The 12,015-nt window shown below is 41.7% G+C and overlaps 1 protein-coding gene across 3 annotated transcripts in view; it reads left to right on the top strand.

The window, feature by feature from the left end:
- Positions 1-12,015, top strand: part of NCKAP5 (NCK associated protein 5) — a 621,685-nt gene that overhangs the window by 6,308 nt on the left and 603,362 nt on the right. For 2 of the 3 annotated variants that reach the window (XM_082197112.1, XM_082197110.1), the window contains exon 2: positions 8,702-8,787. The exons of the other annotated variant lie outside the window; for it this stretch is intronic. The gene's annotated coding sequence lies outside the window, so the exon portion shown is untranslated. The remainder of the gene's footprint in view (positions 1-8,701; positions 8,788-12,015) is intronic. 3 annotated transcript variants of the gene reach the window in all.

Below are 12,015 nucleotides of genomic sequence, written 5' to 3'. Positions count from 1 at the left end.
CTAATTGAAGCAAAAAGATATTTCTTGGAAATATTGCATACAAGAACCAGTGTTGTAGTTGCCAGCATATGAAAAATGTCTGACTTAAGCCTGCAAGGCACTTGAACCACACTTTGGAAGATAATTTCTTTGTATTTCCAGCTTGAATCTAAACACATTTCATTTAAAGTAAGTACTATCTGATTTTGATGGAACTTGCTTTTAAGAAAATTTGCTTGGAATCAAGGAAAGGGAAAAAAATTCTTCAGTATACATTTTTAAATGACTAAAAAACAGCTTGTCAGATTTTGTATAATTGAACTATTATCTCAGAACCATGTAAGTCTAGAAACTGCTTCTGGTCTTTTATGCTGCAGTTATTTTGTCTAGACTGAACATTGCTACGAGGTTGTAATTATTTCATAATTATCCTCTTTTGAAGACATATTGTTCACTTTCCTAAGGCCCCAAGGCTGAAGTCCATTGATCTATAATGGGAAATTGGACTGAACAAAGGCTTCAGTGTTAGCTATGTAATTATTAATTAATTTGTATACAGGATTTTCTCATGGTTGCAATTTTCTAGTCATTTGTAGTTAAAGCTTTATGTATCAAACCCGGTCAACTAACCCCCTTTCACTGGAATAATTTACTAATAATTTACAAGTATTGATACAAGTACAGTTAAGCCCAAGAGTTACTTGTAAATCCATGAGTGTGTTCGACCTGGCATTTGTTGCTGAAGGTCAACAAAGGTTGCAGTCCTTTGCACGCTTAGTTGGGAATTAGGATTGCCATATTTTAAACAGTGAAAATCTGAACAGAAAAAGTGTCTAGCTTTTTTTGCCCAAAGTTGTTGTTCTTTCCAGATGTATGGCAACCCTATTGGATATACTTCCCACTTAACGTAGGATTTTCTTTTGGATCAACACAAACTTTGTATTTGCACATCAGTAGGAATGCAACAGGCAGCAATTACAAGTGTCTCTGCAGCCACAGCAGGCGCTGTGATTCTCCAGCAGTTTGACCTCAGCCCCAGAGGCACACTCCATTGTCTCTCAAGACAGAGGGATGCCAAGAAAAAGATGTAGGTACTTGGAATCAAGGTGTAGGTGCTAATCAGGCTGTCAATGCAAGCAGCCATCACCTGCTGAATGAATTTGGAAACAAAATATTTAACAAAATCCACTTATTCATTCTGATTGTCATGGATGGGGCATGGGGGAACCCCCCCCCGTATCCATTATTGGTTTGCTGCTGTTCTTAATTTTATTATGTATTTTGTGGGTTTTATACTGTAATTTTATGTTGTGAACTGCCCTGAGATCTATGGATGAAGGAAGGTATGCCAGCAGCAGCGTGTCTCTAGCTTCCCACCCCACTCCTCAGGTGTGACATTGCTCCACTCCTAATACATACATTACATTAGTAGCTGCCACTCCCTGTTGAGTTATTTACTTGCCTCAGAGCAACAGGATTCTGAGCACACAATACTGCATATAGTAACTGTGGACTACAGAGCAGGGTCTGTATTGATGAGTTCCAACTCACTTGGCTTCAGGGCTGGCCCAATATATTTTGCTACCTAAGGCGAGGGACCATTTGGTGCCCCCTTCCTGCTGCCAGTCAAGGTCCAGAATCTGGCCAGACTGGTAGTTGAATCTCATTTCAACACTGACAATGAGACAGGCTCGTCCACTGCACTCCCTCTAGGGTGCCCAGTGCAGGCCATAGGTATTGCACACAGCTCTCTCCATTCAACATTTTACCAGCTGCCTCCTCACCTTAGCATGTGCATCCTTTATTTTACTTGCTTGGTTTCCCCTTTGTACACAGAAGTTTGCTACAGATGTTGTGTGTGTAAGGAGCCTCTTTGTGCCTATGCCACAAAAGCCCTGTCAGGCAGATTGGCACTGTCAGCTCTGACATCCCGATCACTTGTTTGTGGGAATGAATTGCACCAAGTATCTTTCCCTCCTCTTCAGGTAATCAGCAGTAACAATCTGTTTTCATGATGATTTCTACATTACTCAGCCTGTTGCCACATATGCGTATATCTGGATGGGCATTACAGAGAACGGAATAAAAATGCTCCTGTTGAATTTCTCTTTGTCAAGTGAACAGATTCATCTCTGTGAATGCAAGCCATCATTTTGCTGCCAAAAATAATAATAAAAAGAATGAAGCCAGGCCGTCCCTTATAAAAAAAGGAACAGAAAGGAAATACTTTATGTATAAAGTTGTTCTGTGACACATGTGGAATGTCATTTGTAAAGCAGATGCTGCATGTTCTTGGTAAGAGGCATGTAAATAATGTAAGCTGGCAGTTTTCACAAAAAGCTTTTTATGGCGTTCTGCATCAGATAATAGACACTGGAGTGGGAAAGGTACTCTGTTGTTGGCATTGCATCTGCGATCAATGTTTTGAATAACTACTGTAGAAACATTACAGGCAAAGGGAAGTATAGAAGATTAGTGTGTTTACCCAGCTTAGTTTTGACTATACTTGCAAGAGCATTATTCTCAAAGGCTTTGAAATTCTGGTTTAGAATTATCTGTGTTTGCTCTTAGTATTCAAGACTCAAAAAACATTTGTGCTTATTGCTCTTTTATTCCTATAGCAGCATGTGTGCTACAGGAGCATGTGGACTACTCTTGTCCTCTGTGTTCATTCCTTTGAAACAAGCCAGGAAATATGGCAGCCCCACCTAGCAAGAAAAGCTTGCTTATGCCCGTGCTTTCTAGACTTTGGCCCTGGAAGAGTCATTGCAACACCCAACAATGTTGCAAGGTGCTTGTGTAACTTTGGGCTTCTCTCAACATAACCTACCACATAGGCTTCTTGTGACAATAAAAGCTGGAAGGAGAAACATGCTCACTTGGTTAGAACATGGTGCTGATAATGCCAAGGTTGCAGGTTCGATCCCCATAGGAGACAGCTGCATATTTCTGCATTGCAGGGGGTTGAACTAGATGGTCCTCAAGGTCCCTTCCAACTCTACAATTTTATGATTCTCACACCTCCTTGAGCATCTTGGAGGAAGGGTGGAATTAAGAAGAAGTTGTTGTGGACCAGGCCCTGTGTTGATTGAAGGATGCACATTGTACTCAACTCATTTCCCACAAATATAATAAAAGTAGGAAATACAATCTCTTCACAGTATGACTATTCCCATTCAGCAATGGTAAATCTTTCCTTGTGAGATGTGGACCAAATATGATTACAATGCCTTTGAGACAGGACTACTCCGATTCAAAGGCAGGGTATGCATGAGGCTCGATCATCAAGAGAAATGATAAACCAGATGACACAGACAGTTGTCTGTTGTTGTTTTTTTAGCTGATTGCAATTTTTTACAATACCAGAAGTGTCACAAGCTTATGTTTACATGATTGTGTCATTAAAGATATGTTGTGTTGTGAGTAGCTCATGTTATGCTGCTCTCTAGTGGCTTGCTGAGTTAATAAAAACATTGTAAAAAAAATAAATGAACAGAACTGAAGAACACCTCTCTTTTTGGTCTTTCATAAGCACTACGACAATAGTATGTTAATAAATCAGGGGGCTTTACAATCCCTGGCTTTTATTTTTAGAAATAAAGGTATCTGTATGCTACAGTATACATACCTTAAGATAGCTACCTATTATGCACATTTTTTTAGTCACTGCTATGGTGCATAGTGTGTCATTTATTAGGGCAACAACTTAATTGGTTAGATTCAAAAACTTTTAGGCTGCTGTCTTAGGATGTGGGAGGGGACTAGCCCATTGGAAGTGAGGATGAAGAAGTGCTCTTGTACTACCCTGTTTCCATCCAATTGGAAACAGTGGTGGTAGATCTGATAATAGATCTCCCTCTCCAAGGCTGGAGATCCAGTGCTCCCTATGAACCTTGGGGTGCCCTTCCAGTACCCATGAAATTGTAGGCTTAATCTAAAAAGGTGGCCTCTCTGGGCAGTGTAGTTTTAAAAATATAAACAGGGATGGGTAACCTCAAGGCCACTAGCCCAATGTGCCCCCCCATCTGTCCCTCCTGGCTTTTTCCAGGCCCCTCTCTCCCCTCATTGCCCCTTTCCACCTTCTTCTTGGGCTGCTTGGAATGTTTCCTGGAGCTGTTTGCCTTGCTTGCCTTGATGGAGGATGCACAGAGGTGTGGAGAGTGGAATGTAGCCTACTGTGCAAAGAAAGGAAACACATACTTTACTACACTCACCTTTGCCTCTGGTCTTCCCCGCAAACTTGGCCCCACTAGCCAGCTCCCAGAGGGATTCCCAGGAGAGAATGCAGCCCTTGGCCTAGGAAAGTTTTCACAACCCTGCTATAAAAAGTGCAGAGGGCATGGACCATCATAAAAGAGGTGGTTCTCAAAGAACAAAAAAGTGCTTCTAACTTCATAAAATAATTGCATTGGGATTTGTATATCATATGAGTGTTAGCTGACTTACTAATCTATCAATTTAAATTGAGAAATGCCATAGTTTGTATTCAAGCTTTGCCTTCCTGGAAAGTACTAGTGTGGCACTTGATATGTCCCCACTGTTACCTTAACTATCTGGAACCTGAGGGTTGGGTAACCCTCCGGAACAGAAAGGAACATGTTGCAGAGGGTGGCACTAGGGCACTTGGAAATTGGGTGGGTGGAAGTTCTTTTTGCAAAGGCACCATTAAATACAGCTCTTTGCTTTTACCCATATGCACATTTAACCAGTTGACTAAAACTCGCATGCTTCATCCAATTTGAATAGGTTTGCAACTGTACATTTTATATTCCTTTTGTGAGTTTGGAAGAGGGGAAAAGTTATTGTTTTGAGCCTTGTTGCTTTCAGTTAAGCTTACAATCTGGATTCTCTTGTAATAGTCTCTGTCCTGGCTTCTCAACTCCCCAACAACTCAGATTTACTCAGGCTACTTCTTCCAAGCTGTCAGAGTTGTGTACAATAAAATGAAATAAAATACAAAAGACACAGGGTTGTGTACAATGTAGTGCCAAGTTAAAGTCACTTAGTGGTATATGTGTGCTGATGGAACATTGTTGAGCAATGGGAAACACAATATATATCGTTTGCAATGGCTTCCCTAGCAAGGATCAACTGTTGTTCAACAAGAGTCAGCTGCCACACAAGGAAAAACACAAGCATATTACCAAATATTGTTGTGCAGCATATTGCACAACAAGGGCCAGCTGTTTCACAAGAACCATCTGTTGTGCAACAAGCTTCCACTACTGCAGATGTTGCTTTGGATTCCTTTGACAGAGTCTAATAACCAGATACGATGGCACTGGGACACAGTTCTCAAGCTGAGTCCATGATGTCTGAACTGGGTCTATAAGTATATATTACACAACATACTGAAAATACTCCCTGCTCCTAAACCTACAACTTAAGGATTTTCAGTGTTGCAGCATTCATATGCCTGAAAGACTTACATTGCCTAGAGAGAACCACACCACTTCTACTCAAAAGAAAATCAATCCATGCATTTATCTTCTGATTATTTTTGATCTGAAATGATGTTTATTTTAACCAATAGTGTTGGGAGTAGGTAGTAGCATCCTATATAGCACAATGGGAAACCAATTATGCTTGATATTGGCTCAATTCTCCCCATTCTCATTAGCAAGAATTTGAACTGATTCCAAGGTATGTAAGTTGTAAATAAATTGTTGAGCTGTGGTTTTCTGTATAACAATTCCACCATTACCTCTAACCATTCAATATGCAGTATTGTAGTAAACATTGTGAAGAAAGATTTTGGCTCTTTTATCTAAAACCAGATTTTAGATAAATTTTATTTTCGTGCATGGAAAAACTGTCACAAAATACGTCAAAATTGCTGTTACTGATACAATGATGGACTTACAATCCTGTTCATGTTTCATTCTTTGAAAGATTGATACATGACACAGTATTGATACTCTGTCTCACCTCCACCATATACCTTCCCCCTTCCTAAATGTAATTGATCACATCTCTCTGTGTTTTCTACATACACACTATTATAACAAACATGAGTTGCTTGGATTAACAATACTAGCTGGGATGTGCTTCCCTCTGCTGGTTCATTTATAGAATACTGTAGGTTTGAAATTAAAAAGTAGAAGCTAAGCCAAGGGGTCAGATTTATACTATAGAAAAATGCAGGTGGTGTTTATGCAGGATTTTTGTGTCACCATCATGTAGGTAGGTCCTTTAATTAATTAATTGGTATTGTGAAAATTTGGAACTTGGTTGGTTGTATTTGGTTGGTTGCAGTGTGGTTTGTTTGTATTGGGAGCGAGGTGTTGGGTCAGATTAGCCATATTTATTCGTATGCTATTGTGAGGAATAGGTCACTGTCCCTCTCCCCTCTGTCCCCAACCACACAATGTCTATGACAATAGTGTCTCAGACTGAATGTAAACAAACTGTGAAAAATACTCTATGGATTGAATATGGAGACACTATATGTACTTCTCCTTGTTTATTTGTTTGTTTTGTAACACAAGAAAATCTTCAATAAAATCTAATTTAAGGGGGGGGAATTGCAGGTGGTAACAGTCCATCCAGGACTGCCCCACTTCAGAATGCCTAATTACTTTCTCACCTCAAAATATGTCTATTATTATTATTATTATTATTATTATTATTATTATTATTATTTTATTTCACTTCCCATGAAGCATCTGAAAGCAATTAATAATATAACGGCTCCCCAGTTGCTGTTGGACTCAAGATTCCATCAGCCACCAGCAAGCCTGGTCAAAGGGATGAATAAAGCCAGATGGGAATCTCCAGAGCGAGGAGTTATGGTCACACTGGCAAGGGCTGATGGGAGTTGTAGTCCAACACATCTGGAGGGCAACAGGTTGGGGAAGGCTGGTATGTCCCAGCTGCAGTGGAACTCCACCTTTGAGCAGGAGTTCTATTTGGATGGGGAGGGCAGGAATCACCACCCATCACCTAAGTGTTGGAAACCACGTGTTTTTATTTTTTAGGAGCAGCTGTATCCCTTTATGTTCCTCTGGGACACATGAAACAACCACAACACATGTTTTTAAAAGAGCACTGTGTTTTGGCATTGCACTTTAAAATCTGTTCAAAAGCAACAACAACACCACCGGCTATGGAATTCCAAAACAAACCCCCAAACAAGCCACTTGGGATCATCAAGACCTGAGTCTAAATTGTGCTTCTTTTACTTCCACACCTTTGCTATTATGCAGAGGTAGGGGACCTGCGGCTTCCCATATCTTCTTGGACTCAAACTACTATTAGTCACACCAAGCATAGCCAAAGGCCATAGATGATGGGAATTGCAGCCCAGCAATATCTGAAGAACCCCGGGTTCCCTGCCCCAGTCCAATGAAATCTTTTAAAATTGAAATCCTCCCTTTGTGTACTCAAATGTATGTTCCAATGGTATTTACCTCTGAGCAAATGTCTATGTAGACCATGCTGTTAACAAGTTTTACTTTTTTTATTGACAGCATTGAAAATGGCTGGAATTCAGTAGCTGAAATTTATTCACTATGTGGTTGATCCTGCCAGTCCTTTTTATCTAGTAACCCACTGATTTCAGTTTCCTGACATGTGGCTTAAAGGGAGTTACTTCTCATGTCAAAGCTTCACAAATAACATTTCAACAGAGGGGGCCTCAGAGCCTCAGTGTCCTTATTGTTGGGATGTGGGAATGGAATCCAATTTCTCTGAGTTAATGTCTTGCTTGATACTGTTGTTCTCTGAGAAACCCATGGTCTATCAGTCTATTTAATTACCTGTCTACCCTTGTGTCTAACACCAGCAAGGCTTTTGCACATTAGGATATGGCAGAGGATGCAATCACTCAGTCATCTGCCAGCTCCACTAGATGACTTTCTGAAATGCATTTCCCCCCACATGGGACTACTTCACTGCTTGCTCCTCATGGAAGACTATGTTTAAGAGGAGGCAACAAACAAGCCTCTTGTTCAGGGGGAAAACCAGAAGGTTTGCCATGTGCTTCGCAGGCTGAACCCGCACATGTGGTAATTGCAGCTATCAACATACAAACTAGAAACATGAAACTGCTAGCAACAGTCAGCCACATGGTGCATTGCTTCTCGCTTCTCCTCTCTTCGGAAATAGACCCCAAATGTAAACAGGGAGTCATACATGGCAACTCACCACATGGTGACTGATGCTAGCAGTCTGTATGTAATGTAAACTTGCAGTGTGACAGGACTGAAATAGACTGTTTGTTGATATCTATTTCAAGACGAAATTGAGCTTATGGGGATTCTCTATTGAGATATGGCTTTCTGTTTCAAAGACATTGGCCTATGTAACAATGACATTATTATATATTAAAAATAAACCACAACATTGGCATGTATCTCAGAGATCATCTAGTCCAACTTCCTGGTGATGCAGGAAACTCAATGCTTCAGCATCCCTGATAGGTGGCCATCCAGTCTCTGCTGGAAAACTTGTAACTAAGGACTCTCATCCAACTCTTTCTGACGCAGCCTTTTATACTGTCAAAAAGCTCACACCACTACTACGTGCTTCAAAACGTTTATTCTAAACCCCCTTTATTGTAATGTGAACCTGTTGATGCAGGTCAAATCCTCCAAAGCAACAGAGAATAAATTTGGTCCCTCATCTATGTGACAGTCCTTATTTAAAGGTGGCAGACATACCATCTCTTATTTGTCTCGCTTCCAGGATAAACAAATCAAACACCCTCAATGTTTCATTACAGGTCTTAGTCTCACCGTCTTGGTCAATCTTCTTTGGACACTTTCCAGTTTTTCAATATGGATCTCAGAACTGGACACCATATTCCAGGTCAGGCTTGACTGAATCAGAAAAATGTGGTACTGTTATTTCTCATAACCTGGACACTACTTCTGTTGATGCAGTTGAGGATTGCTTTAGCCTTTTTATGCTGCTGTGTCACACAACTGACTCCTTTTTTATTGTGGCCTACTAAATGCCCTATCAAAGGGACGCGGGTGGCGCTGTGGGTAAAAGCCTCAGCGCCTAGGGCTTGCCGATCGAAAGGTCGGCGGTTCGAATCCCCGCGGCGGGGTGCGCTCCCGTTGTTAGGTCCCAGCGCCTGCCAACCTAGCAGTTCGAAAGCACCCCCGGGTGCAAGTAGATAAATAGGTACCGCTTACCAGCGGGAAGGTAAACGGCGTTCCGTGTGCTGCGCTGGCTCGCCAGATGCAGCTTTGTCACGCTGGCCACGTGACCCGGAAGTGTCTCCGGACAGCGCTGGCCCCCGGCCTATAGATGTGAGATGGGCGCACAAACCCCAGAGTCTGTCAAGACTGACCCGTTCGGGCAGGGGTACCTTTACCTTTAAATGCCCTATATCCTTTTCACATGTACTGCTGTCAATCCAGGCATTAGTTATCCTGTATTTGTGCATTGGAGTCTTCCTACTTACGTACAGAATTTTATACTTATCTTTGTTGAAATACATTTACTCAGATTTTGCCTATTTCTTTATCCTGCCATCTTGGATTCCATTTCGAAGGATACTTGCAAAAGAAAACGATAATACAAAATTGTTGGGCAGCTAGTTTTAGAAGTGCAAATAAGCCTGAGCAAAATACACAAGGGCTTAAGCCGGTTGGGATCCTCAGCTTCACAGACAAGTTCTTTTGGGAAAATGGAAAACAATGACAACAATGGTTCCAATTGTTAATGTTATTTTACAATCGAGTAGCTTTCTGTATACGGCACTCCAAAGGGCATATGAGATGTAATGCAATCTATTGATGTTATGGTAAATCCTGTGTACAGTGGCCTTAAGGTGGCTAAGGTGGGAGGGGTAATTGGCTGGACCTCTGCTGTCTACTTTGGCTTCTTTTGTGAAGTGAGCCAAAGCAAATACCAGCTTTGTTATAACGCAGCCTCTCTCTCCACCCCCTCACATGTCATTTCCAAGTCTAGCTCTACCACCGATACACAAGCAGCTGCTTTGCCTTTTTGTCTGGGAATTGCAGATGAAGTCTAGTTACAGCCTTTTTCCGAAGGCTGGCCATGCCTGTCATGTAAAATGTCATGGTGCCAGCTTTGAAGCTGGCTGGACAATGGCCCCAAAACAGTAATGCCAGCAAGTAATGAGTTGAGAGAATAATCGTATAATGCAGCTGGTGCTCCTCTCAGCAGAGGCCTTTTCGCTGGGCTTGCTCTTTGGTCTTTATTTGCCTTTCCACTTGATGATCTGGTTCACAGGTAGCAAGTGTGAAGAGTACCAGAAATGTTGAAATAAGGGATGTCTGCTTCACCTTCCCATCAGCCTCCAGCATTGTGAATCTAGGCTGAATCAGACTTCCATTAAAGTCAGCAAGGCATGTTGCCACATTATCTAAAGAGAAATAAAATGAATTTAAGGCAGCCATAGGATTGTTTCTGGCTTCTCTTTATCAAAAGAAATCTAGTGAACATGCCTGGAGAAAAACCCCATCATTTGGAGAACTAAAGCAACACAATGCAGTTTAAAAACAACGGCCACAAATTGACTGTAGTGCCCTGGGTAGCGACTCATGCTTCCCATTTTGGGAAGCTCATATTTTCCCCCTTCCCAGTCTAGCAGTCATTCAATGAAACCAAATCACAGAACGGGAACCCTGTTCTCTGCATTACGAGGCCAGCTGACAGGTGGAGGGATTGATTTAGCAGAGTCTTGCTGCTTCACAGCAGGACTCCAAACAGACCCTGACAGAAAGAAGAGTGCAGCCAAGGAGCCCAGAGGAATCAGGTGGCCCAGGGAGACAATGGGAACTCTTAGTCTTGGCATCCTCATTCTGAGCAACCTATCTCTGAGTGGAGCTGCTAATCTCTTGTTTTGCCCGTTTTGCTTCAAAACTGGACCACAAGCTTGTCTCAGGTGATGCCATCAGCTATAGATTATTGTTTGGCTGTTACCACTGCTCTGTTTTGTCCATCCCATGTCTCTAGCTCCACTGGGCCCTAACCCCCAGCTTGTTCTGCTCCTCTTCATATACTTGTCTGCATAATCTAAATGCACAGTTTGGCTGGTGGCAAGAGGGGGGAAATCAAGGGAGAGCACTGGATCCATTACCACAATCACCTCAATTTAGAGGAGTCTTTATTGGAATCCCCAAAAGATAGGATATTGAGTCTTGTTCAAGAGGAAAGTCTCTAACACAGCCAAAATCTAGATTAGCAGCATTTGTATTAAGAAAACTGGCTGCATAATTTCAGCACTGGTTTTCTCATCCTGTTATCCAAAATCTGTATTTAATTTTGCTTGCATGTTTACTTTTTAAAAAATGTTCAGCTCACTTTTTATTTGAAAACACAAGGCAGGTCACAGCAACAAAACCAAAGAACAATACAATCTGAATCCCGTATTAAACATATTGCATCTGATGCTGATAATAGCTATACACTAAAATATCAGCTAGTTAAATCAGTAAGAGCTGCTCTAAAAAGAAAACTGGTGAAGCCAGGCTTTTGTAGGCTTTTGTAAGCCACACTGCTAGGGTTGGATCCACTTGGGAACTCCTAATTGGAACTCCCAAGTGGATCCAACGTCTGCTGAAAGCAATGTGGCTTGCATTTGGCACCCAATTTAAATGTTACCGAATGCAAGCTGTGCTTGCAACGGAGTAATTAGGGGCTTGCTTTTGATGCCAACTTTAAATGACACACCCAATTGTTCCTTTGCAAGCACAGCTTGCATGAATCCAATTCTGTTTAAATTTTGTGCTAAATGCAAGGTGCACTACTTCAGTCAGGAGCAGATTCACCTGATGTTAGGTGACTGACAGGGATGAGAGAGAAAGTCTATGAAATTCAAAGTTTAATACAGTGGTACCTCGGGTTAAGAACTTAATTTGTTCCGGAGGTCCGTTCTTAACCTGAAACTGTTCTTAACCTGAGGTACCACTTTAGCTAATGGGGCCTTCTCCTGCTGCGACACCGCCGGAGCACTGTTCTCATCCTGAAGCAAAGTTCTTAATCCGAGGTACTATTTCTGGGTTAGCGGAGTCTGTAACCTGAAGCTGCTTTATGAGGGGGATGCTTCATTCGGTAGTG

The sequence above is a fragment of the Podarcis vaucheri genome, assembly GCF_965113315.1.
Source record: "Podarcis vaucheri genome assembly, chromosome: 1".
NCBI lineage: Eukaryota > Metazoa > Chordata > Lepidosauria > Squamata > Lacertidae > Podarcis > Podarcis vaucheri.
This window is presented reverse-complemented; position numbering and strand designations above follow the sequence as displayed.